This window comes from Delphinapterus leucas, chromosome 14 (assembly GCF_059928025.1).
Source record: "Delphinapterus leucas isolate spDelLeu-1000000601 "Yukka" chromosome 14, BTC_Dleu_Yukka2, whole genome shotgun sequence".
Lineage (NCBI taxonomy): Eukaryota > Metazoa > Chordata > Mammalia > Artiodactyla > Monodontidae > Delphinapterus > Delphinapterus leucas.
In genome coordinates this window covers 18,459,257-18,480,022 of record NC_143142.1, presented here as the reverse complement: position 1 = coordinate 18,480,022, position 20,766 = coordinate 18,459,257, and the positions used below count along the sequence as shown (strand labels likewise).

The window sequence follows — 20,766 nt, the reverse complement described above, 5'->3', positions numbered from 1 at the left end:
TAGTATTCCATTATTGGATTTGCCTTCATTTACTTATCCAGTCTCCTGGGCACAGGCACTTGGCTTGTTTCCAGTCTCTTACTGTTAGAGTTCATCATCATGTATGTGTTACAGTATTAAATGAAATCAGTGTGTGTGTGTCATTCCCCAGTTATTCTTAATAGTGTCTAGGGCTCTCAAACCCTTTCTTTTATGATGAGAAAACAAGTCTTAAGCCCTTCCTTTTCACTGGCCGTGCTGTGATTTAATCCATAAAAAAAAAAAAGCTTCAGAGCCACGTGGACTGAAATGAATCAGAATCTGGGATCAGAAATGAATTCTGCGGTGTACGAATCTATCTGCAGAGTGTGGGAGACAGATTTAGGCCCGAGGCGCCCTCAGCAACCCCAAAGGGTAGATCTGGAGCCTGTAGGTTCCCAGAGAAGAAGGCACTCAGGCTGGAGAAGGCACAGAGCAGGGTAGTGACGGACCAGTCAGCAGATTTCTGGGGTCGACCCCGAGCTCAGAGCCTGGAGCCTGAGCCCATGGGAAGCCATTTTCTGGAGCTGGCTTGGCCGCCTTGAGCAGCCCACAGCAGCTGTCGACTTGAAGCTGTTTTCTGCTTTCATTCTGTTTTAAAATAAGGCCGTGATCGCATTCCTGGGGTGTGGAGAAACCTCTCCCCTCCATGAATGGGCCCTGGCCATCCCCGCCCCTCAGGAAAGGATCCAAAATAATTTTCCACCCATTTCTCATGAAGAACAAATCTTGGCGGGCAACAGAGTGCCTGCCCCACGCCCAGGCACTCCTCATCTCTCCCTTACAGGACTCACATCTTCCCAACTTGGGACGGGCCCCAAGTGGCTGACAGAAGAGCCTTTGTCTCCCTCATCCCTCTTCCTCACCCTCCAGCCAAGAATCCTGGCAACGTCTCACTGGTGTAGGTTTCCAAGAGCCCCCGCAGTTTGTAGCCACAAGTGGGGACCCTTGAAACCACCGTGATGCTGAGCCGTGGGAACCATCACCATGAGCCCTCAGGATCCTTCCCATCCCTCACTTTGCTCCAGCCTCCCAAGAGCCCTGACACTACCCTCACTTCACAACTGAGGAAACTAAAGCTCAGAGGGGGTCAAGCAACTTGCCCAAGGTCACACAGTTAAAAAATGGAGGAACCAGGACTTGAACCCAAAGCCATGCTCAGCGTGATAGTGAAGAGGGCAGGCTCTGGAGCTGGGCCATTCAAGTTCAAATCCCAGTTCTGCCACTTACGACTTGTGAGACTTCTTTGTCACTTAAATTCTCTGTGCCTCACTTTCCCGATCTGCAAGATTGAACAGTAATAGTACATACCTCACAGAGTTGGTATTAGAATTAAATAAGAGAAGGAATACAGAGCATCCAGAACAATGCCTGGTCCACGTTAAGTTCTCAGTAAAGAATCTATCACTGTTTCTATTATTAGTGTCGTCAGGTATGATTACGATTCGTACGATTGCCTGGCATTGCCCCAGACATGAATGTGGTACAGCCATAAGGGAGTGTGAGTATACAAAACCTCCTCTCAGAGCTTCTTTCACACTGAGGTGTAAATACCTGCTCACAGATTACATATTTCTCATTCATACATTCAGGAAACCTCACGGAGCCCATATTATCTGCCAGGTAGCAGGCAAGCAGCTAGGAATACAAAGATGTAATTGCAAGTCCTAAGAAACCCAAAGCCAGGTTCCTCCTCCCTCTGCTCCTCTTTCCATGGCCAGAATCATAGATACTTACTCCACTCTGGCCTTCCTCTCCCCAGCTCCCACCTTCTAAGGAAATGAACGAGCAACTTGAAATGACTCCACCCCTCAGGTGAGGGCCACAGCCACACTAGCTCCGCCCACCATCCTGCTCCCCTCTCCCCAAGCCCGGACACCCTCCCTGCTGCAAGCATTCATTCATTCATCCATTCTATAACAGGAATAGAAGCTGCGCCCTGGAAGCTCTAGCACAGTCACATTCAAAGAAACAGTCCAGCAGCCATAAGCACTCATAAATAATTCAAATTTTACTGCCATCTCTCAAAGAACCACAAAGAATATTGTAGTAGGTGTTGGTGGCCCAGATCCCCTTTACCAGAGGGGGGCACCCATCCCACAGCTGTAGAGAATGCTAGATATCACAGCTCACTGCTGCCCCCTTCTCCTGAGAACTGCCCTCAGCCAAGCAGGAGCTGCTTCTCCCCGGCTGCCATGGGGTACAATTCAGGCTCCAGAGTCCACCCACCCCCCGGGGATCAGGCTGAGGCTAGTCTCCACCTGAGACCATATCCTTGCTGACATCCTCCCTGTGCCCGATCCTTGAATGCAAATTTAAGGGTGTGCCCCCCCCCAAACCCACTAATCAGGATAAATAATACTTTCATGCAGCATTGAAAAATCAAAGCTAATGCACAAAAGGCACGATGAGCAAAATATCAAAATGTTCAATAAGGATGAGATCCAACCCTGAAATGGCATGACCCTGCCTCCCTTCCCTCACCAAATCCCAGCCCTGCCTGAGACACACCCTCACCACCTCCCATTCACCAAATCCTCACCTCAGGCTCTGCTTCTGGGGAGCCCCTGCCTAAGACAGATATCCAGCTCAGAAGCCACAACAAGCCTCTTGGGACTGTCTTTTACTCATTCCTCTCCTGTGTATCCACCACCTCGACAGAGGCCCTACGACCCCCTCTCAACTCCTCCCCACTCAGCCCCCTTCCCACCAAAACCTCGCCCTCTGTCCCAGCCAGAGCAGGCTCCCTGCGCCCCTTCCCAGCCCCCTCCTGTGTCCTTCTGACCCACGATCAGCATTTCCGCCTTTCATTCTCTCTCCCCCAGTCCTCTCCCTCCCCGCCCACTGCCTGGACTCTGAGTCATGACGGAGGCCTCACATGGCAACCATTGCATCCTGTTGCCCCTGTGGGGAAACCATGGTGTGCCAGGTACATCCCCCTCTCTGAAGTCCAGCCCTGGCGCTGGCAGCCAGAGCCTTCATCTCCACGCCCAATTTCTCAGTTCTTTCTGGGCGCCCCACCTCAGCCGCACCCGTGCCTACCCTCACCTCAAAGGAGCCCAAGAGACCCTCTGAGCTCAAGCAAGCTCCTGAACCAGTTACATTTCCCAAACGCTTCTGAGACTGTCCTAGACTTACCACTTTTCTAGGTTTGCCAAGAAAGGGCACGGCAGGATTAAAGCTGTCTTTGACCATCTTCACCATTTCCGAAAACAAACAGTATGTTAATACTGACAAAAATCGATGAGACGTGGACTCATCCCTCTCAGCTGAAAATACTTCACTTTATGAATAAAACAATCGCTCGATTGTCTGTGTTCTCTCTTTTTGTTTCTCTGCAGGCTGGTAAAAACTTGGCCACAGACAGGTTCCAGTGGGTCGGGGTTCTCAACCCCCCTTTGGACATCAGGGGAAAGTGAGACCCACAAAGCAGCTCTATCTTTCCCATCCAAACCCACGTCCTTGAATCTTCCCTGGAGGGAAACCACGCTGAGGTAGGAGGCCTGGGTTCCAGGCCCAACTCTGCTCCTAATTTTCAAAGAATCTACACAAATCTCTTCCCCTCTCTGAGCCTCGAACCTGTAGGTATTTCAGATGACCCTGAAGATGCCCTCTGGTGCAGCATTGAGGACATGGGGCTCAGACCCTGCCCGAGCTCAGGAGCCAGCACAGCTGAAGAAATGGTCTGGACACCCAGGCTTCTTTCTCTGACATCACGTTTGGGCCTCAGTTTCCTCTTCTGGGAATGCAAGTGTTGTGGTTAATGCTGTCTGGGTTCAAACTCTGGCTCTGCCTTTACCAGCTGTGTGACCTTGGGCAAGTCACTTAACCTCTCTGTGCCTCTGTTTCCTCACATACACAGCAGAGCAGCAAGGGAAGAGGACTCAGTTGTCTGAGAGTGTCCCCTGTCAGACCTGACGATCCATGCATTTCTACCCCAAGTTTCTCCAAATGAACCACAGAGATAGGAATCAGGTGAGGGGCCTCTCCCTGGAGCCGAGCCAAAGGTTTCCAAGGGACACAGTTTTGGTCTTTAAATGGACGGGAATATTACGGTGTTGAACACAAAAGTCCCATGCTTTTTTTTTTTCTTTTTTTTTTTTACAAAGCGTATGCCCTCAAAGGAATTATGTGTGTTTTAAAAATAAGGCACACGACCTCAAAATAACTTTAGTGAGGGTTGGTTTTGCGTAAGGGAAAGAGAGGACTTCAAGTGATGCCCCAGATGCTGTCCCCCAAAATATCAGGGGTTGGCCCTCTGCTGTTGCGGCTCATGTGTTCATTCCCTCACTAAGGGTTAATGAGGGCCCACGATTCAGGGTGCAGGTAAGTGCTTGGTTTTGACCAAAGATGCTCCATCCACTCCAGCTCTGGAAGATGTCGGTTGGCTCAGAGCACTGGCTGCCGAAAAAAGGAGGGGGAAGGGGAGAGGAGTGGAGGGAGAGCCAGAAGGGGTGGAGGGGTCCTGGGAGCAGGAGGTACATTGAGAAGGCAGGGGCCAGGCAGCCGGCCTTCTACTCAGCTCCCCACGGTGGCCCTGCTCCGCACCCCATGAGCTTCAGAGCCCCCTAAGGAACTTGAGTGTCTGGGGTGCCCCCAGCATTTCCATATGACATCCTAGGGGAGAAACCAGCCAGACACCACTGCCGCCTCCGCCCCGGGGGAGCCAGATGACGCCCAAAGAGGCCTTTCAGGCGCTTCCAGAACTGATGGCTGCCCCAGGGCCAGGGCCACCTTTGATGTCAGCCCTGCATCCTTACAACCACCAGAGATAGAGCTGACACAGCCCCAGTTTTCAAGAACACGGCTCTCAGGGAGGCACAGCAACTTGCCAAAGCGCCACAGCGAGAAAGCAGAAAGGGGCAGATTTCTCACTAAATCTGCCCTATCGCCGGGGACACGGACACCTAGAGACAAAGTTGTGAACGCCACACGCTTACCGAGCTCTGGGACCCCAGCTAAGTGCGTCTCCCACATGAACGCCCAATTCCAAGTTCCCCAATCCCAGGTTCTTTCCTTTAAACAAATGGCACGGCAAATACCAAAATAACAAAGATAAAAAATAAAATAGGGCTTCCCTGGTGGCGCAGTGGTTGAGAGTCCGCCTGCTGATGCAGGGGACACGGGTTCGTGCCCCAGTCCAGGAAGATCCCACATGCCGCGGAGCGGCTGGGCCTGTGAGCCATGGCCGCTGAGCCTGCATGTCCGGAGCCTGTGCTCCGCAACGGGAGAGGCCACAACAGTGAGAGGCCCGTGTACCATAAAAAACAAACAAATAAATAAATAAGATAAAATAAAATGTGCCCTCCCCTAGATCCATGTCCCCCCCACCAAAGGCCCTGTGAGGCAGTGTCGTTCCCATTTCACAGATGAGGAAACCAAGACTGCAGAACTAGGAAGGTGAGCAATTTGAAGCCAAGCAGTCGGATTCCAGAAGCTCTGACCATCGTGCCATCCTGCCTCTCCAAACACACCTTGACGAGCCATGCTTCTCCCCCTGGTCACCCGGCACCGGCTCCAATGCCCACACAGGGAAGGAAGGATGCCCGAGTGAGGGAACAGTTTTACCAGTTCAGCAGAAGGTGAGAGGGACCCCAGCCTCTTCATCCAGGTCACAGGACACAGCCTTAACCACCCTCAGTCACCGCAGCCCATGGGCTCTGGCAGAAGGCCACAGGCAGGCAGGCACGCAGTGTAGACGTGGGTGTGCCAAGATTGCAACACTTACCCTCACGGCCTCCCAGGCCTGTTCGGTTTCTCTGAGCTCCGCTGATATGCAGCTTTGTCACATTAAAAAAAAAAAAAAAAAAACGTCAACGCAATTCTACAAGAAAAGGGAGGAACAGAGAGGTCCCAGTGGAGGTATGAGGAAGTGGTAACACAGACGTCTATGGAACTGACTCAGTCACTGCCTGTCCTCAGGTCCCTGAAGCAGGGGAGGCTGCTGCTTACTAACCTCCAGGAAGATCCCGGGCCAAAGGCTCCCCTCCCCCGTGTCCAAAAGCCTGAGGGTCCACCACTGTGGACATGCTGTCCTGGCTTAAGGCGCCAGGCTCACAACCCCCTCTCCTGCGAGCTGTCACCAGCTGCAAACACCTCAGGGTGAAGGAGTTGATCCCTTTGGTTTTCAGTGCAACATCTGGATGAGAAGAGTCTTCTGAGGGATGGGGCATGAGACTCATAAGTCTTGATCGAGCTATCAAAGATAAATGAGATAACCCTGACTGGTGTAGGGAGAGTCTGTGGCATCAGTGGAAAGGGCTGGAAATCACAGAGGAGGAGGGTAGGTGAGCTCTGGAGAAGGGACCAGGAGAATAGGAACAGCCCTTGTGGTGTCCAGGTAAACGAAGGGCAAGGCTCAGGAGCCTGACTCCTTTCTCTGTGAGCTGTGTGGCCTTAGGGAGCCAATTAACCTCTCTGATCCTCAATCTCTAAGCCTCATCCTTCACAGGAAAAAAATAACTGCCAAACAGTCTGGGGGTTGGAGCAGAAGGGGGTGATTAAAGAATTCAATCTCATTTCAGGAAGTATTTACCAAGGACCTGCCACGTACCCCATTTTCAGGGCCCAGAAGTCTTTGCAGGGACCCACTAAGTGCGGGACCCAGTGCTAAGCCCTTTACATGGATTATCTCCTTTAATTCTCACCACACAACTCAGGGCAGAACCTGCCAACACTCTCATTTACAAGTGGGGAAACCGAGGCTGAGAGAGAGGAACCGACCCGAGATCACCCAGCTGGTCATCAAGCGACTCGGGATTCGAACCCAGGTCTGCCTTACTCCAAACTGAACCATTACTCTGAGGGCCCCGTCAAAGCACAGAAAGCCAGGGCCACTGGAGGTGGGACGTGTTCCCAAGGCAGAGAGGGAGGCTGTGAATTAGGGAATGGAGGAGGGGTGAGCACACATGTTTTCTCCAGGCCTCAGTTTCCTCGGCTGTAAAATGAGACAGTTTGCCCCACCTCCCACATTTCTGATGGGTCTGTGTGACACCAGCTGAGGAATGACTGGCCCCCGAAGAGGATCTTGGCGGTGGGAAGCAGGGTTGGGCAGAAGTCCGGCGTGGTCTCGGCGAATGAAAGCTACCTGTCCCTTCAGACAGTGGAAACAATACAAAAAGCTCTTGGAAGGAGGAATTTGGGGGCGCTGCTGGCTTCCCAGCCCCCTGGAAAGGGTGAGCTGCCAGAGCTGGGAGAGGGCCGAGATTATGGTGCAGACAGGATGCGTGGCGCCAGGGCCAGCCCAGTGGGACGGGGCAGATGAGCAGCACCGCTCAGCCAGCCTCAGGGAAGCTGCCCTACCCTTCCCCAGGGTCCTGGTTCTGATTTCCCTCGTGTCTGAGGTTTTTCTCAGGAGGGCAGGGAAACACAGAAAAAGTAAGGCCCATTTAAGCCAGTCAGGCCCCACTGGTCCCAGGAAAAGAAAGACCTGTGATCTGGGGTCTCTACCCAGACCCCACCGTGTTTTCAGGCCAAGCCAGGAAGTGGAGGGGAAGCTTGGGCTGAAGCTCCGACCCTGGCACTGTCCACACCTGGCATTTCTAGCCTCTCACAGCTCAGGACTTCCGGCCCCTGCTGCTCTGCCCACCACCTGAGCCAGCCCCTCATGCTCAGGCCACAGTTGGTCTTCAGCCCCACCTCTGTGCCACTCTGCATCTCACGTAAGCCAGCCAACACCCTCCACCCCGTGAGGAAAACCCTTTAATCACCCCCAATTTACAGTGGAGCAAACTGAGGCTCAGAGAAGTTAAGTGTCCTCTCCGAGGTCTCACAGCCAGCGAGGGCAGAGGTGGGTTTCAAAACAGGTCCGTGAGCTGGCAGAGTCCCGCTTCTACCCCGGGTGGCCGTTTCTTTCTTACTCAAGGGATGTCGTTTTTCTTCCTGACCCACATCCCTGACCATTGAAGAAGGCCCCCTGTGAGTCGCATCTGTCATAAAAGAGACTGTAAATTGCCCGAACTCCCCGAAGATCTGCTCTTGACGTCAGTCAGCTCTACCCCCCGGCGATGGCAGGGGCCAGCAGACCCTTCAATGCCCAGCCCGGTTCATCTGTCTCCAGCGGCCAGTGGCCAAGTCCCTCTCCCCACAGTAAACATATCCCGGGCTGGCCACAGGTGCCACACTAAGTCAACTCTCTTTAGCCCTGAAGGAAACACCTCATTTCTCCCAAGTTCCGTGCCTACAGCTGTCAGCAAGTCCTGGATGTGCTAGGAGAAGAGACCCAACATTCAGCCAAGAAAGCCACCAATGCAAAGAAGTATTCTCTCCTCCGAGCTGGTTTCTGGACCAGACAACCCAGGAGATGAAGCCACTAACCAACATGCCCTTCTGCCAAGTTGGAATTTCAAACTCAATTCGCTTGAGATTGTCTGGAATCTTCACTCATCCAAATGTTTGAGTTTAAGCACCAAGTTTGGAGAGGGCAAGGTCTGGGGACAACAAGATGCTGTTCTGGTGAAATGGGGCATACTGGACCACCCAGCAAGTTGCATGGGACCTTCAAGGCCCTGCAGAACATCCAGGCTCCCTCCGGCCGTTCCCTGCTTCCATTTGCCACATCAGATATTCCTCGCTTGTCAAGCTGCTCACGTTGCTCTCCCAGCCAGAAATATTTTTTATTTTTGGCCAAGTTTTCCTCCAGGCGCTCGAGGGCAGTCATCCTTGGAACCAGCTCAGGTGCATGCTCCCTTCTCCAGACACTATTTCCTGACTGTCCCGATCAAAGCTACCCCCTCTTTGCTCCCGTGGTAGTTCGGGCGCTGAATGCACCAGGCAGGCACTGATGGGAGTGTCTTCAACAATCGAAAAGGCCTCAGTCAGAAAGGCCCAGGTGAAACTCATTTGAGACATCTGACCTCCAGAAAGGTATGATCATAAATGTGTATTGTTTTAAGCCACAAAGTTTGCAGTGGTTGTTATAGCAGCAACAGGCTCACACACTGACTATCTGAACAATTCGTTCATCCCACACCCCGGAATTCGTAGATTCTGAAAACTGTTCAAACAAATTCTGATAACAAGGGATGGGCATATTTTGAATGTCCCCTGGCCCTAATCACCACCCCCAGATCACTGATTGAACACTGCAGAACTCAACAACTCTGAAACAAGAGGAAACTGAGGCTCAGAGACCAGAACCCAGGTCTGCCTGGCTACACCCCACCAGGCCTCCTGTGTCTCTGACCCCTGAGCTCCAGGAGGAAATACTGAGCACGCTAGCCACTGTTTCTTGCACCAGATGCCCCACCCCCCACCCACCCAACCCACCTCCTTGCACAAGAGCTGCTCTCAGTGGGATCCCAGGGCCAAGATCAGAGGACCCAAGTCACATACCCCAAGAAAGCAGAACCGATTCTGACATTCTGCCTGGATAGCAGCTGACCCTTCTGCTGCGTCAGCTGCTAAAACTTCCAAGGTCGCCAGAGTGTGTCTGTGGTGGGTGGGACACCCCCCCACTGCCCACGGAGCCTAGGACTCCCCCAGGGGGCAAGTCATGAAGCCAGGAGACTGACTGAAATGACCTTTCCTGTCCTGGGAACCCGAGGTCACAGGGCACAAGATGTCCACATCACCCCCTGCGTACAAACATGAATATCAGTGCCCACTTCCCCGGGAATTAAAATAGAAGCGCCTTCATTGAGCTGGCCATGTGCTGTGCTCGTGTATATTTTTACGTATATTAACTCGTTTAACCCCCAACAACCCTGTGAAGTGGTAGACCCTGAAAGTATCCCCCCCCTCTTAGAGATGAGGACTCAGAGGGGGAGGGAGGTTAAAGGGCAGAGACGGGGTTTGAACCCTAGAGCAGGTGGCTGTGGAGTTCATGCCATGTCATGCTGTCAGCCGATGGCAGCCTGACATTAATGTTTCTTTCTTTGACGGCACCGTGTAGAATGAACATGGCCTCTGGCTTCCACCCAGCAGGGCAAGAAATTCTACTCTTCCTCTATCATGCTTGTGCCCAACGCTGCAAAAATACAGAGGTTCCAAGAGAGAAGTACTGTAAATTAACTGGTGTCCTAATTTTGCCTGAAAACAGCACGTCCTGTGAGCCAGAAGCCAACCCTGCATCCCAGACCCGAGGCTACGGCCTCGCCCTCAGCCAGGGACACATAAGGAGTCCTGACCTGGGAACCAGAGCCCCGGGTCTTACCCACCAAGTGACCTTGGGAATGTTGCTCAACCAATCAGAGCCTCACTTTCCTCAGATCTAATACGGGGCCAATGTAACTACCCTCACAGCCCCTCCACAGTCCCATGAGGGCAGGAATCCTGTCTTTTTCATCACCCTGCCTTGTGGAGTGCCAGACACAGAGCAGGTGGTAATAAATGTTTGTTGAGTGACTGAATAAAAGTCTATGTGACAAGTTTGCCTCCCCTCCCCCAAAGGCCTTAAAAACAGGGACTGGGCTGACCCATCTTAGGTTCTCGCACAGGTACAGCTTTCACTCCTCCGTGGGTTTATTCACGCAGGAAATCATCCACAAGCACCTACTACGCGCCTGGCCCAGTTAAGGCCTCGGTGGCATCCAGGACCCACACACAGCCTCAGCTGTGTCCTCACACGCCACCCCCTTCTCTTTTTTCTGGCCAGTGACTATAATACTTAGTCACAGGGGGCTTCCTCGGCCCAAGACAACGACCCAGCTGCCTTCTAAACAGCAAGCTTGGCCCATTCTGGGCACTTGGACAATGATTCCTTCACTTCCACTTCCTTATACCCCGCCCTGGGGAAATACAGCCCAAGGAAAACCCCTACCCTAACCCCACACATGCACTGGCACACACACACAGAGCCTTGCACACGTGCACTCAACGTGCAGTAGGACCCTAGGACAGAAGTTGGATTTTCTGAGTTCAAATCCCAGTTCTTTTGCTTATGAGCTGTGTGACTTTGGGCAAGTCCCTTTACCTCTCTGAGCCTCATTTTCTTCCTTTATAAAATGGGAATGCTAATCATGAAGCCTTTCCATGTAGTGTTATAGGGAGATTCAATGAGATAGTGGATACAAAAACCTTTGGTTCATCAAAGTGATTTGCTCAACAACATTGTTATTTTTGTTTCTTTTCTCCAGGAGGGAAAGAGAATGGCAGTTGCCTAGGTTTCAAGGAAATCCATGTTTAGGGGGCCTGGAATGTGGGAATTTACTCAGTCTATTTGATGGGGATTATTTTGAGGATAGGAAAGTATTTGTGGGTCCAACATCACCATGTTAACTTTAAGATTAACTAATGAAAATTTAGAATCAGAGACTGGAAGAGACCCAAGAGGTCACCGTATTTGTGGCAGAGACAGCTAGCTGTCCACAAAAATTCGTTCTCCCTTCCACAGTACACAGCCATAGATGGGAAAGAGCCACCCTTGCCAAGAGCTACATTTCACAGCCTCCTTTGCAACTAGATTGGTCACATGACTAGTTCTCATGTGTGGCAGAAAACAGTTAAGAAGCAAACATGCCCCCTCCATGCTTTCTTTCCTCGGTGATGATGTCCAAGGGATAGTCGGAATGTGAGATGGCTCACTGAATCACTGTGTGGAAGAGGACAACCCTCCACTCACAAATACCTGCCTTATAACAAACGTCTGTTTTGTTTGAGCCATTATACGTGCTTGGGTCTATTTGTTACTGCACCTACTACCCTAATACAACATTCAACCTCCTTATTTACAAGTGAGACGATTAGGGCCAGAGAATGAGAGTACCTTGCCTAAGGTCACACAGCAAATTCGGCAATGGTTAAGAACTTTGGTGTCTTAACAATTCGGAGTAGATTTTGCAGTTTTCAACCTGCCCCCGAAAGCCATGAGGATTCCGAGAGGCCCTTCGGCAGTGAGAGTGAGGTTCAGTGAGCTGCCGTCTGGAGTCCTCCACTTCTGTTTCTACTAGAAAAACATCACTTTTATCTGTCTTCAAACTTTACTTCTCCATATATTTTCATCAGAAGAAAGGGCTCTGTGGCTTAAACTAATGTCAAAGCCCGAATGCTGGATGATGTGGTCTGACTTTCTGTGGTACAAGACCAAGTTTTGCTTCTTCTCCACCATTGTCTCCTGGCCTCAGCTGCTGACACAGGGCATGTAGACTCGCAGAAGAGCATAGATATTTGCTTAGAAAGGAAAAACAGAAGCCTCAGTGTGCAACAAAGAACCCAGAAACTTGGACAAAGGACAAAAAGAAAAGACACTTAGCTCAGTGGTTCTCAGATTTTAGGGTGTGTCAAAATCACTGGGGGTGCTGATTCAAAATGCAGACTCCTATACCCCATCCTCAGAGATTCTGACTCAAAAAACGGATGCTCGTGGTCCCAGGATTGCCCTTTGAGCAGTCCTGGGTCTAATTCGACTCAGTGTAATTCGACAGCAAGAACTACAGGGAAGATTGGTCTTGAAAAGGAGGTCAGGGATGACAAAAAGGAAGCTGGGGGCTGGGCCGTTGCATAGAGAGAGAAGGTAGACCCACGGCTCAGCCACTTGCTCGCTGGCCTCTCTGAACCACATAGGTCTGAATGATCAGACTGACATCAAGTAACAGTTACTTGAGTATAATGATGTGCTGTTTGCTCATAACTTTGCCAAACGCTGGTCCAAATGGCTCACCCATTTAAAATGTGCTAATTTGAAAGCAGAGAGGGGAGTGGAATATTTTCAACAGATACCACTGGCAAAGGGTTCATATCCTTCATATACAAAGAACTCTTAAATATCAATAAGAAAGGAGACAAACATGCCGGCAAGGAACAAATGGGAATAGACTTGAGCAGGATAGTCATAAAATGAACAATAAGATTAAAAAGGTTATTCAGCATGAATGAAGGAGTGCAAAGTCAAGCAGCCAGATGTTATTCTCACCTTTCCCATCAGGGAAGTTTTAGGAGATGGGTAGCAACCAGTGTGGGTGAGGCTGTGAGAACATCACACCCCAATACTGTGCCAAGGGAGTGCAAGCCGGCACAACCTTCCAGGGCGATAGCCTCAAAAGACTTAAAAACACGCGAACACTTGAGCCAGGAATTTCACCTTAGGAAACGTATCCATAGGCCCAAACACGCAAAGATGATGTACTAGGAGCAGCCTTTGCAGTGCTGTTTATAATAATGAAAAAAAAAAGAGGAAGAAGAAGCAACCACATGGAGGAATGATTAATAAATCCCAACTCACCCTCTCTGTGCAGCCATTAAAATGTATATTGGAGGACATAGAAAATACAGATGCAGGTTCATGATCCGTGGTTAAGGACAAGGTAAGGTACGAAACGAGACGTTGGAAAAGCATGTGTGTGTCCACATCTAGGTACTCCTATGTGTCTGGTACATTGTAAGCACTCAACAAACATCATAGGTCAAGTAGTGAGAGGGTGAGTGAGAGTTCTACAGAGAGGCACCCGAAGGTTCACCTCTGGGTTAGGAACCCCTTCTTTCCTCTCCACAGCGGAGCGGTAGGACAGTCCAGCAGCTAAGAAGGTGGGCTATGCAGACTCTCATGTCATTTGGATCTGAGCCCAGCCCCGCACCCCCCCAACCTGACTCTCAGTTTCTTCACCTATAAGATGTGGACAATGAAAGCATCTCCCTTGTAGGGTTGTTGTGAGCATTAACCGAAGGGAAACACTGAGCTCGCTGCTCTTGTAACTATGGTGACCTCGCTGGTTTTTTACAATTAGCATGCATTACTTTGGAAATCTGAAAATCATAATAAAGCTATTTCCATTTTGACAAAAATTACATTTTACCAAGAACCAAAGAACTTCTCTCTCTATTACCATTTCCCCTTTCCTGGCGCCTCTGGGTGATGTCAGAGTGGAGCGTGATACCTTGTGGCCGGTCTTCTCTGCCCAGGTGTTCCCAAGCGTTCGGTGACTTCAGACCACTCGAGGTTGTGCAGGAGACCCGTGTTCCCCGACTTCTTTCTTGAAATCACACTGTCCTTTGGCTGTGGCCGTTTGCCCAGAAAGCAGTGCATCCATTCATTCAAGGGCCCCTCAAATAGACCAGAGTTCAGCCCCCCTAGAACATTCTCATCCCCCGGAGGCTCCTGCGCTCTTTGCTCACCAGGGCTGCTGTCCTGAATGGGACAGGCCTCTGCCAAACAGCTGGAGGGAGGAGAGAGGGAGGGGCAGGAAACCGGGCTGACCGGAGGGCGGGGGCGGCCAGCTGCGTGGAGCGGGGCTGTCAGGGGAGCCTGCCTGTCGTGGGTGGTGGCTGATGGCGAGGCCTGCTGGGGACGACCCGCCCCTCTGGGAGCTGGGAGCTGTGCTCACCGTCTGAGCACAAACCAGGAGCACATGTGGGCCCCGGGCAGCTGTGGGAAGCACGTCTGCTCCCAGCAAGGGCCTCCGGAGCTCCAGACAGTCTACGTACAAGCAAGACTAGCTGCCGGATATCCCACCACCTTGGGCCACCTCCTCACCCCAGGCGTTTGTGCATCATTCCACCTGGATGCCCTTCCTGCTTCCTGCCCCTATTCGTGGCCTGATGACCTCCTGCTTCCTTTTTTTTTGAGGGGGGGGGGGCTTAAATTAAAATAGCAATGTGGGTTTTTTTTAAGTATCAAATGAACAAAGATTAAAATGTTCTGTAATATTTGATTTTAGTAAATGTTACAGGGAAGCAAAATTCTTATCCATCATTGGAATATACCTACGTTCATGTACCACTTCTAGAAAACTAACAAACTACATCAAACCTTTAACGATGTTCAGACCTTGTGTTGTTTAAATATAAATTCTGCTTTCATCCTAAACCCAGCTCCCCACAGATAAATATCATTAACACGTTGGTTTGAACACATGCACATATATATTTTATATATAAACGTAAAGTGGCTCAGTCATGCTCTGTGTACCATATTGTAACCTGGTTTTGCATTCAATGATTATATATATAAAATATATGTGTATATGTATATATACTTTACCATATTTTAAAAGTTGCTAATTGTTTCATTTACTCAATGTACCGTAGTTTATTTAATCAATACAATACTCTGAGGGTGGATGATCAGGTTACTTTCAACTTTCCGACTATAGTGAGCACGCCATTGCACACTTGTCCAATTACTTTATTATACAAATTTCCTATGAACATGTTTATTATTCAAAGAGTCGCCCACTCTCTCTTCATGTCTCAGCTTGGGGCCACCTCCCAGGTAAGACTTCCCTGCCCCTTGGGGGACTGCTCTGGTCTCCGCCCATCACAGCACTGATGCAATGTTGTCCCAGCTTGTTAGGGTGTCTCTTTCCCTTGCACTAGGAACTCCTTGGGGAAGGGTCTGTGTTTTGTCCCCTGCTCTATCCCCAGTGCTAAGCACGGTGCCTGGCGACATCACCATCATCAGTGAATTATCTAAATAGCTGACAGCCAGGCAGTGTGCTAGAAACTTGGTACTTAATCCTTATGAAGGAAGGAAGCAGGCACTGTTTCTGCCCCCATTTTGCGATGAGAAAATTGGGACACAGAAAGGTTAAGTCGCTTGCCCAAGGCCACACAGCTAGTAGGTGGCACAGCTGGGATTCCAACCAGGCCACCTGGCTCCAGAGCCCTGCCTTTAGCCTCCAAACTAAAGAACTAACAGAAGGGCCCACTGTGTGCATTGCCCTGTGCCAGGTGCTTTCCATGGAGTAAGTAGTGAACCAACAACGCTGCAGGAGGTGACACTTGCCCATTTTACAGATGAGGATTCTGGGGCCACGGACGGAAAGTCGTTTTGGCAAGGGTGCCCAGATCATGCCAACAGAGGCATGACTGAACCCAGGTCTGTCTGATTCCAAAGCTGGGGCTGCTGAAAATAACCTGTGAAAAAAGGAAAAGAGAAGGGGAGGGGTGGGGGAGGGGATGAGAAAAGGTAACAGAGAAAAAGGGAAGGAGGGTGCATAGGAAAGAAGGAAAGGAAAAAAGGAAGGAAGGGAGGGAGAGAGGGAAAAAAGAAAGAAGGAAGGGGTAGGAAGGAAAGGAGGGAGAGAGGGGGAAGAAGGGACATCTGCTCTTCTTAGGCCTCCAGAACTTTGGCAAGTGGGGAAACATGTCCTTCACCATATGACCAGCCCGAGAACCTCATCTTCTCTCCCCACCATCCTCAACCCTTAATTCAGTGAGATTTACACTTAGAAACTATCTGGTTTAATGCTTTCATTTCAGAGATAATAACTGGAAGCACAGAGCGGTTAAGTCACTTGCCCAAAGTCACACAGCTTCCTAGGGTCAGAAGTCAGACCCAGCCTGACTCCAAACTCCCCTCCTCCCCACTCTGCCAGGCTTGCCCACGCAAATCCTTACTGTACAGATGGGAACATTGGATCCAGAGAACGCAAGGGACTCGCCCAAGGTCACCCAACAGTTAGCAGTAGAGCAGCAGCCCCAAGTCTCCTGGTCCAAAGGAGAGGACATTTCCACCATGCAAGAGGGATCCTATACATCACCATCTAAAGGTTTGTTACTAATACAGACCAGTGGTACTCAAAGCATGGATTCTGGACCAGCAGCAGCAGCCTTGCCTGGCAACTTGTTAGAAATGCAGGCTCTTAACAAGTCACCAAGGGATTCTGATGCTGGCTCAAGTTTAAAAACCACTGATACAGAAAATGTCTGTATTCTTTTTTTTTTTTTTTTTTTTTTTTTTTGCGGTACGCGGGCCTTTCACTGTTGTGGTCTCTCCCGTTGCGGAGCAGAGGCTCCGGACGCGCAGGCTCAGCAGCCATGGCTCACAGGCCCAGCCGCTCCGCGGCATGTGGGATCTTCCCGGACCGGGGCACGAACCCGTGTCGCCTGCATCGGCAGGCGGACTCTCAACCATTGCGCCACCAGGGAAGCCCCATCTGTATTCTTAATGGAAAAGCCGCTAAGAATACATTCTGGATCCCAGGACAGGTCACCTTCTCAATCCACAGAATCGTAGTTAAGAACAGAGACCTTGGGATCAGACAGACCCGATTTGATTGAATCCCTGTCTCCACCCCTGGAAGCTGTGTGGGCAAGTCCTTTCACCTCGCTGAGCCTCAGTTTCCTCATCTGTTCTGGATGAGGGAGCAGGGGACGGGGGGGTGGGGGTGGGGGGGCGGGGGGCAGAGAAGGAAGGGGGAGGAAGTAGAGGATGGAGGGGGGAAGGAGAGGGAGGAAGCAGCCTTCCAGGAAGATGGAGCACACTGGGGGTGGGGGAGGGGAGATCCTGAAAGGGGAGCTGGGAGAATCCGGCCTCTGGATGGATTTATGGATATTGCCTTTTCCTCCTTCCTTGGGTGCTGCTGCTGCAGGCCCCCCGGCTTCACGCCTCCCAAGCCAACCCAAGGCTATAATAATGAGGCTCAGGTGTTATCACCTGGGAGCCACACCAGGCTGAGGGAGGACGCTGGGCTCCCAGCCAGCCAGGCCTCGGAGGCCGGAGGCCGGAGGCCCAGAGGTGGAAGTCGGAGCTCACAGCCCCACCCGGCCCAGCGAGGAACAGGCGGAGTCGCGCTGCTCCGACCAATCCAAAGCCACAGTCTTGGGCCACCATTCTGAACATGGCGGGAAAGTTTGGCGTATTCTTCCTTGGAGTGAAAAGCCTTCCGGTGAGTTTTTTGACTTTTTGGTGTGGTTTTTTTTTTTTTTTTTTTAAATAGGATTCTGAAATCTAAGGCCTGATATAGGAATACTGGGGCCTGAGAGAGACGTGGTGCTCTTCAGGGCCTGCAAAGACGCCTCTGTTTATTCCCATAGAAACTGTGTCGTTCCAAGGTGGTGGATCAGGCTTCATTCTTTTTTTTTTTTAATTTATTTTATTGAAGCCTAGTTGATTTACAATATTGTGTTAATTTCTGCTGTACAGCCAAGTGACTCAGTTATACATACATATGCATTCTTTTTCATGTTCTTTTCCATTACGGTTTATCGCAGTATATTGAATATGGTTCCCTGTGCTCTACAGTGGGACCTTGTTGTTTATCCATTCTCTATATAATAGTTTGTATCTGCTAATCCCAAACTCCCAATACTTCCCTCCCCCAACCCCCTCCCCATTGGCAACCACAAGTCTGTTCTCTATGTGAGCCTGTTTGTTTCACAGATAAGTTCATTTGTGTCATATTTTAGATTCGACATATAAGTGATATATGGTATTTGTCTTTCTCTTTCTGACTTACTTCACTTACTATAATCTCTAGGTCCATCCATGTTGCTGCAAATGGCATTATTTCATTCTTTTCTATGGCTGAGTACTATTCCCTTGTATATATACACCACATCTTCTTTATCCAGTCATCTGTCAAGGGACATTTAGGTTGTTTCTATGCCTTGGCTATTGTGAATAGTGCTGCTATGAACATAGGGGTGCATGCAGATCAGGCTTCATCTTTTTTTTTTTTTTTGCGGTACGCGGGCCTCTCACTGTTGTGGCCCCTCCCGTTGCGGAGCACAGGCTCAGCGGCCATGGCTCACGGGCCCAGCCGCTCCGCGGCATGTGGGATCCTCCTGGACCGGGGCACGAACCCGTGTCCCCTGCATCGGCAGGCGGACTCTCAACCACTGCGCCACCAGGGAAGCCCGATCAGGCTTCATCTTGATGCCCAACTCCAGTTGGTTGGTTCTGGAGTCCTGGAGCTCTCTGTTTAAGGGAATCTGAGGCCACATCCAAGCCTGGCTGGGAAGAGCACAGTGATTGATTAGCAATGCCTGCCCTAGACGGAAGTGGGGTGGGGCCGCATTGGCTTTCTCATCCCGCTCTGTCCTCCAACAAAAGTCCATCCCATTGGACTGGAAGGCCCAGGGGCTGGTTCCAGCCCTGCCCCGTTTGTTCCAGGAATTGGCAGATCCTAGTGTGTATCTAATCTGTATCTCAATTCCCACACTCGTTTGTGTTTATTTCTGATTGATCTTTACTGTTCATGGATCCCTAATATGCTAGTTAAAGCTAAATGATTCCTCTATCTTCCCGATCATCAGTTGCTAAAGCAGATTCACCAGAGAGGCTCTCAGAGCAAAGGGAGCCTCAGAGGTGCTTTCTGTGACGTGCAGGACTCTCTATAGAACCAAACTGTGCCTATTTTGGACTTTCTTTAAGGCATGAACAAGCCACACCGAATGAGAACTCCATTTCAGCCTTGGGCTGTGTGGCCTTGGGCAAGTCATTTATCCTCTCTGGTTCCTTCAGTGCTCGTGAGATTAAATTACGGATGTGATTAAGTTGTGAATCTGGAGATGGGAAGATTATTCTGGATTATCTAGGTGGGCCCAGTATAATCCAAGGGGCCTCAGAAGAGGAAGGCAGGAGATAAAAGGGAGGAGCAGGCAGTAGGGTGATGAAGGAAGCAGAGATCTGAGATCACAAAACAAGGAATGCAGGCAGCCTGTGTGCTGGAAGAGACAAGGAATGGATTCTACCCTAGAGCCTCCAGGAGGAGCCAGCCCTGCCAACATCCTGATTCTAACCCCTTAATACACATTTTGAACTTCTGACCTCCGGAACGGTGGGAGAATATGTACTGTTTTAAGCCCCTAAATTTGTGGTAATTTGTAAAGCGGCAGTAGGAAATGAATACAAGGGCTGTTCCAGAGAAGACCAGAACACTGCCCTTGGTGGCAGGCAGATCTGGGCTTGAGTACCTGCTCCACTTGCTAGCTGTGTGGCCTTGTGCAATTCCTAACCTCTCTGAATCTCAGCTTTCTACTCAGCACATGAGAGTAATAAAGAACCAACCTCAGACTGTAGGGAAAATGAAATCAGTTGATACACACCACATGCTTAGAACAGAGCCTGGCACACAGCACTCAGTAAATGTTGGATTTTCCCCCTTCTGTTGGGCCTTAAGAGGCCTACATTCCCAAATACAGGCCCTCTAATCTCCCCTGGGATGCTGCTAGAGCCACCTTCCTGATGCTCCATTTCATTCAGTGTCCCTCCACTGCTCAACAACATTCCATGGCTCCCCAGTACAATGTCTTTAATCTGGTTGATCAAAATCCCCCATAACTGGGCTCCTGCCAGCCTCATCTCCCAGGAAGGAGAAAACAAAGGAATGGCAAAGCTGAAAAGAGTTTGAGGAGACAAACCTTCAGATGTCAATTGAAACGTCACTTTCTCCAGACCCCCTGAGACAGGTCGGCACCCCTGTTGTCCATTCTTGTAGCATCCTGACCTCCACAGCAGTACCAACCTCAGTCATAATGTGGTGATCATTTGTGCTGGGAATATACCACCCATCTCCCCCTCCACAGGTAAACTCCATGGGGGCAGAGACTGGTGCTAGGCATGTAGTCCCTTCTCAATAAGGATTTGTTAAATGAATGAAGAGATGGATGACCAGTCAGCAACCTCCCAGGCCAGCTGGGCTGAGGACCCAGAGTTTTTCCTGACAGCCAAGTCCTGGTTCTTAACCACTGAGAGGGCTGCAGAGTTATCGAGACAGGAGAGTTGAGCACTGGGCCAAGTATCACTGGACACTTGTCACACCCTCAGCCAAAAACTGTATTGCAAACTTGATTTGGGTTCAAGTAACAGCAAGGGTTAATTCTTCTTGGGTGAAGGCGGGTCCCTCGAGCTGTCGGAGATTGTCTGAGGTGAGATGTTGAATTGGAGGGGGGTTGAAAAGGAAGAAGAGATGGGAGGATGCTAGCAGCCCAGGTTTCTGTCCACTCAGCAAGCATCCAGGCCCTGGGCTTTCATCCAAGCTGGGAAGTGTTAACAGCGCTAATTGGAGCCTGGGTGGGATAAGGAATGAGGAAGCCTCAACTATGAGACCAGGGGAGAGGACTGTCCTGGTGAGGGGTCAATAAGGCCCA

The 20,766-nt window shown here is 50.4% G+C and overlaps 1 protein-coding gene across 5 annotated transcripts in view; it reads right to left on the bottom strand.

Annotated features, from left to right (window-relative positions):
• CMKLR1 (chemerin chemokine-like receptor 1) overlaps nucleotides 1-14,077 on the bottom strand; it is a 41,244-nt gene extending 27,167 nt beyond the window's left edge. The window contains exons 1-2 of one of the 5 annotated variants that reach the window (XM_022600344.3): nucleotides 13,830-14,077; nucleotides 5,747-5,798 (exon numbers count right to left, since the gene is read on the bottom strand). The gene's annotated coding sequence lies outside the window, so the exon portion shown is untranslated. Of the gene's footprint in view, nucleotides 1-5,492; nucleotides 5,527-5,586; nucleotides 5,683-5,746; nucleotides 5,799-13,778 lie in introns of those variants that run through there. The other 4 variants (XM_022600343.3, XM_022600342.3, XM_022600345.3 and 1 more) reach the window with 4 other exon arrangements.
• Nucleotides 14,078-20,766: the final 6,689 nt, after the last annotated feature.